Source organism: Amblyomma maculatum, chromosome 1, assembly GCF_055883805.1.
Source record: "Amblyomma maculatum isolate TAMU_Amacu chromosome 1, ASM5588380v1, whole genome shotgun sequence".
NCBI lineage: Eukaryota > Metazoa > Arthropoda > Arachnida > Ixodida > Ixodidae > Amblyomma > Amblyomma maculatum.
Genome location: NC_139344.1, coordinates 149,982,114 through 149,988,558, shown reverse-complemented (window position 1 = coordinate 149,988,558; position 6,445 = coordinate 149,982,114). Strand labels below are relative to the sequence as shown.

Here is a 6,445-nt window from a genome sequence, read left to right as displayed (position 1 = left end):
CCTACATGCCATGATTGCAAATTGCATCGATACTTAGAAATGACTGATTAAATTAAGTACATATTTCTTATGACGATAACTGCTTCATCTGTAATATGCCGACTGTTGCAGACTTACGCTTTGTGAAGGCAGCGTCTAACGCACCATCGTTAATTTTAGTGGGGATAAAATTCACGTGCTGAACGTGCTACCTGCCAGCTGGAAAGCGTAATTAACTGGTAATTGGCGTCATTTGATTAGGCCAGGATCACTTTTTAAGTGTTGGCCTCAGGAAGGAAGTGCAGTTTCACAATTTTTGGTGGTCTTGAAAACCGGCATACTGAAATACTTGCTACAGGGAACCATTTACGTATGTCTTTTTTTTATCTGCCTTAAAATAAAGCCTGAAAAATACAAACGCTACCTCGTCATAGCTGTACTAAACTTCAGCGCCCAAAGACACGCTCGTTGAGAACAAAATGCACTGTCTTCAGAGCACAGCTGTCGGCGCGGGTTTGAGTAGTGGCCACAGGGTGTGCTCCAGAAACTGTAAACCCGTTGGCGGACTTTCTTTTCAGGCCTGCACAAAAACCTACGTATGTGATGCCTTGCTGTGAATAAATCAGGGTTGTTGTTTTTTTTTTTTTTTTTTTTTTTTTACCAAGATGGTCTATAACTTCCGAATTTACACATTTTTTTTTTTCTCGAGGCCAGCGTTTAGGAAGATAGTAATCGTTAGCAGAACGAAAAATAATGCTGCATGTTGGTCACGCGACTCTCAACGGTACTCGGTTGGTTTCACTCGCCGAGGAGAATAAGGCACGGCGTACTTTAAAACTTCGTTACATTTGCCTGGAAGAATCGGAGCCCTGCAGCCCCCGCTTTGAATGCGAAATTCAGCGAGGCGACTCGGGAAAACTTACGGTGAACGGCAATTAGATTCACGTAATTCAGACGTGAACAACAGTAGTTACCGCAGAGGTTTCTACAGTAGTCCGCGATACGGTTGCTGATTCATGAAAGTATCCTTTATTCACAGTGCAAGTCCAAAGCCTTCTGAAAGGCGCCACACTCAGAAAGGATACTCTATCATTAGGTCCGTGGCCTGAATGATTCTCTCCATGAGTAGTGATAGATGTTCTCTGAACGCTGCTTTGTCGATGGGTGTTTGTGAAACTAAATCTTCAAGACCAGGAAAGGGAAGGCCTTCAGGCGAGTACAAAATGCTCCTGCAAAAAGACAGGGAAACAGGTCAGCCTCCACAGCGTGTCGCATTGCAGCCGACTGACTACCCACTGCTCCACGACGCCCAGTGACACTTTGTATCAATACCTGTGAGCTACATTCCTTGTCGGCACCCCTCGTGGAATGGTAAACACCTTCTCCAGGCCAGTTAAGACGTCATTGATCACACAGGTGACGAGGGGGCTGCGCAGGAGGTAGAAAAAAAAGAATACATCGCACTCTATCAGCAATCAGCATATACAAATGCGAAAAATGATCAAAAAGTAATACCCTAATTGATTTTTTTTCTCTCACAGTGATAACTAAAATTTTATTAAATTCAGAAATATTACAGCCGCACATGTGCCGCACATATACTATTTTTCAGTGTGATTTCAGTATATTTATGTGGCTTCTCGCCGCCGGTGACTAAGGATATGCATGCCTTCTTTTTACCAACGTTTAACGCGATGGGGTTAAAGGTGCGCCATTCGGCGGAAAATGTAGCGTCGGTGCGACTGGGAAATCCTGATAGAGAGTGGTAGTGACGTAGACGTAACGTTACAAGCACTGACGTCCCTTAAAAGGAAGGAAAAGGTGTTCAAGTTGTCGACGTTGTGTCCCTTCCGTCGCTAGTCAACCACGCTACCCGAAACACGTTCGATGGACTGGCTTAAAATGAGGACACTTAAGCTTTGTATTCAGATACAAACAGATACAAGTTTGTGGAGCTTTAGTTTAAAGAGTAGGCGTGATAGTGCCTGTAACACTGTCTTTTCATTCCCGATTTTTGTTTCACATCCTTTAAGGTTTTCTTTTTCTTTTTTTAGAAAAGTAAGACGCAATATCTGCCTCATTTCTCGGCGGACACCTACCCTTACAATGAACGGTATAAAATTGGAAGTGCATATGTCGCCGTTTGAATGCCTATCGCAAACTAGCCGCTAACTTGACAAGCAGGTGGATGCTAAATAGGAAACGAAATGGTATATGGCAGCGCCCTGAATGGTGCACAAGTAGTAGTAGCAGTAGTAGCAGTAGTAGTAGTAGTAGTAGTAGCAGTAGCAGTAGCAGTAGCAGTAGCAGTAGCAGTAGCAGTAGCAGTAGTAGTAGTAGTAGTAGTAGTAGTAGTAGTAGCAAGTGGGCAATTTATTATATATCCAAAAGGAAAGAATAAATCTTTGCCAGCCCCGGTATCTGACGCACAAAGAGCGGCTAGTCATATTTTTGGCCCCAAATCGGGCGCGCATTTTTTAAGAGCGGAAGCTCTTCTCTTGTTAGGTGATTTCTGTCGGTTTGTCGGTGGACCACGGGGACCAAATGATGGACCACGTTGGGGGGGGGGGGGGGGGGGGGCATTTGGTTCAAAATTTTGGTTTAATCGCTCGTCAGCCGAAGTTCGGACCAGTGTTAAACGGTTCGTTAGGTTAATGCACACAGAATTTCCAGTCGCGTCGAGCTTTAAAGTTTGTCAGGGAGTCGTACCGACGACCTCTGGCCGTTGAAACCGTAACGGGGGTGTAATTTGTGGAGGTCTCGGCGATAAATTGTTAAACTGATGTAGAGGAAAGGAAAGGCGCATGTGTCTGTCACACTTCTAGGTGGACACTTGAACCGCACTGTAAGGGAAGGGAGCGACGTAGGAGTCAACGTAAAAAAAAGAGAGAAAGAGGTGCCGTAGTGAAGAGCTCAGGAATAATCTCGACCATTTGGGAATCGCACAGCACACTGAAGCCGCGGTCGGGATCGGGGTACTTCGGTTCAGTAGCCGAGCGTTAACCAGTCAGCCGCCGTGGGCGGCCTGGTTGAGTTTTTCCGTACTTAGGATACACCGTGTGCCTTCGACCCAGTGGGACTACTTTAGACTTGGTCTATTTAGCTAATCGTGGGACAAATCTGAATGTAGAAAAAATTTGCTCTATCGCAGACTATTTCAGCGACCACCACACAGTTTTAGAATAGTCAAAAGGTGTATGGTTGCTGAAGATATTAAAATCGACGGAGAAAGTGATGCGTGTTGATATTTGACCAAGAAAAAAAAAATGTTTTAATCGAATGTTTATGAGGGAAGAATGTTACTGTTCGAAGATGTATGAGTGCGTTGAAAAATGATTAAAAAAAAATGAATAAAGAATATGTGAAAACATACGCGGAGTCATATTTATAAAACATGCTTTAATCATTCAAACATATAACAGCGTATACGCTCTTCCATTTCAACGACGTGGTTGCATTTTTCCGTCCCGTTTGGAACGATGCCAACCCTGTCAGGTCTACAGTACGGCAATGGCTTTTGGGCACAACAAGCCCACCATACTCTCGCATAAAAACTAGTAACGGTCTAAGGACAGCGTGCCCGGCTCGCAACTGACGACACGGTGGCTCTGTTTCTTCCACCGCGGGCGCAAAGTTGTTTCTCCTGTTTCAGCTATTTCATTAGACGAACACTTGCATCCCTGCATGTTTCTTGCTTTGAACGAACAGTTGCGCCTAAGAGATGATACCTAGCAGACCACCGTTTAACACCTCTATACTTGCGTGCAGCACTAATGTTTGGCCAAAGCAGTTCGTCCTCAGAAGATTGTAAAATCGCTTAGGCAGTTCAATGACTGTTGTGGCGTGATAATTTCTGACAAAAACTGTACACTTTTCTCTTAAACACTGCCAATATTTAGTCTACAAAGCCACGCTTTGTGAATTACAAGTAACTTGCTGGCACTCCTTTGGGACATAGAATACTGCTTTGAATGCAGAAGCTGCAAGCAGTTCACGAGACCTGTGTGTTTTGTTCTCTTTTGTTGTAAACGACCTCAAAGACTATACCTGACGTTAATTTAGAGGATTGATTGTCGTTTTTTTTTTTTTTTTTTTTTAATGCAGGCCACTTGGTTTATATTTATTTTAGTCCTATAGAGCTGTACTGGGGGTTACAGCGGGTACTGCGTAAGAGGCAGAATTATATATTTAGGTCGCACATTGAATAAAAGCGTTATTTAAATTATCTAGTTTTTGGTTGCTGGGCCATGTTGTATTTGCAGAATCGGAGCTCATTCTCCAAAAAGTATAGCCACATTAAAAAGAAAAAGTGCCTAATGCGAGGTCGTCTACGTAATTTTTCGCTACGTGAGCCGCCGCCACGCCTAAAACTGGACTTTTTCCCACGTCGCCTCCTGCCTACAAAAAAAAAAAAAAAAAAAAAAAAAAAAAAAAATCTACGCCAAAAGCGAAAGTTTAGTTATACATTCATTCACTAGATGGCAGAAATTGCTACAATGCGCTAGGGAGCCTACATAGTCCCTACAATGCGCGGAATTTCGAGCTTGAGAGCGCGCGCAAAATCAGTTTTTAACAACACGCGGCAGCATTGTGAGTTTCACTTCGCACGTGGCGCTACTATCATACAGTTGTACGTGAAAGGCCATTCGACATAGATATAAAGTCCCACTTTAACCAAGCCGAACGAACATGGTTTCTTAACATGTTATTTGGCGCTGCATGACGCGGACACAGAAAGAAATACACAGGACGGGCGCTGACTTGTTGAAGGGTTGTGCGCACTGTCGAGGTGCATACTTGACCACTCGCCATACATAAAACAATAACTTTTAAAAATGAACTAAATTACATTACTCATTTCTTTGCTGCAAATCTCAAATATAGTTAATCAACACTATACTTCCACAAATAATGACAATTACTTGTGTAAAGCAGTTACTTTTAAATTACTCTCGAATTTTTAGCCATAGATATCTAAGTAAACGCATAAAGAAACAACAGCAACAACCTCTCTCCAGGCGCGATGCATACATTATTTCGTCTTCCCTGCAAATTCCACCCCAGAAAGCTCTTCTCTCCCTCTTACCTTACAGCAAGCGCTATTACAACGTTAACACAACGGCAACAATACAGCAAAAACGGAATCATGTTTGACAGCCGGCCCCTTTCACTGCGCTCAAGAGCGACGAACAGCGCGCCCTGCTGGCCCAGAGCTGTTTCAACGGTTTGAAGTCCCCGAAGCAGGTTATTTGTTGCTTCCGTGCTCCCTGCAATCGGCCTCAGTACCCGACGCTCAGTAACGTTCACGTCATGGACCTTTCCACCTATCTCCTGCCGACCCCTCCCTCGTCCCGTGGTGATGACTGTAACTAGGCGCCACTGTGCCCTAGCCGATGCAACAAGGAGTGCCACTGCGCGCTCCCAACAAATTATGAACTCTGGCCTTCTTGCACCATCTGCTTCTACGGTGGCCTTCTTGAGGCTTACATCTTGCTGCTTACAGAATGATTACGACTACCCATAGGATAGCCGCAGTAAGTGACCCGGCTATAAAGGACACCGAAGGCCCCAGACACACACGTCTACTCAATTCTGTCTCTTTTTGGCATGCTGGCTCATGCTTGCCGCGCGTCGTTCCTGCTTTCGAGCCCCGCCGTGTTGCCTATTGAATGAGCAGTGGTGCACTTTTGTCGAACTTATTTCAAAAAAAAAAAAAAAAGAGAGAAAGTAATACAATTGCTGAGAAATTACTGCATAAAGTAGCTACTAACTATATTAGCAGACCGGGAAACTAACTCATTACGTTACACAGTAACGGGAAAAGTAATTCGGTTTGGTTTGGTTTGTGGGGTTTAACGCCCCAAAGCGACTCAGGCTATGAGAGACGCCGTAGTGGAGGACTCCGGAAATTTCGACCTCCTGGAGTTCTTTAACGTGCACTGACATCGCACAGCACACGGGCGCCTGTTGCAGTAATTTCATCAGTGTAGTTCAATTACTACTATATGTCTGCCACTGGCAAGCGATTATTCAGATCGCCTCTGCCTATAGCTTAGTAATCGCCACTGTGATAAAAGCCATGGTGTGAACAGAGAAAACTTACTTTCCGCTTGCAACTTCCTGAGCCCGGCGCATAAAAGTCGCTGCCACGCTGTGAAACTTCTTCGAGAGGCGCTTTGCCGACCCTGCACAAAAGAGAAGAGCGCCCAAGTTCGAGTGCGCCAAAAACGTGCCGGTTTTATTATCATTTCAGCGCACACTGCCCCATTCGTTACGGCCGCGATGACTGTGGGGCTTGGTTGTTAATCCCAAAAGTATCATGATCGCACCCAGCCACAATTGATGTATTTTTATTTAGGGCGATATGAGAACGTCTTTAAAACTTCATGTTGGGCGAGTGTGTATGTGTCTCGCCTTTCTTGTCCTTGCATTTGTTTGCGTTTAAAACCCCTACATGAGAACGTCT

General features: G+C 44.5%; 1 long non-coding RNA gene across 1 annotated transcript; it reads right to left on the bottom strand.

The window, feature by feature from the left end:
* Positions 1–1,172: 1,172 nt before the first annotated feature.
* LOC146204591 (uncharacterized) lies at positions 1,173–6,107 on the bottom strand. The gene is made up of 3 exons (XR_014702834.1): positions 6,083–6,107; positions 1,312–1,407; positions 1,173–1,208 (listed from the first exon to the last, which is right to left on the bottom strand). It is a non-coding gene; the product is annotated as an uncharacterized LOC146204591 (long non-coding RNA).
* Positions 6,108–6,445: the final 338 nt, after the last annotated feature.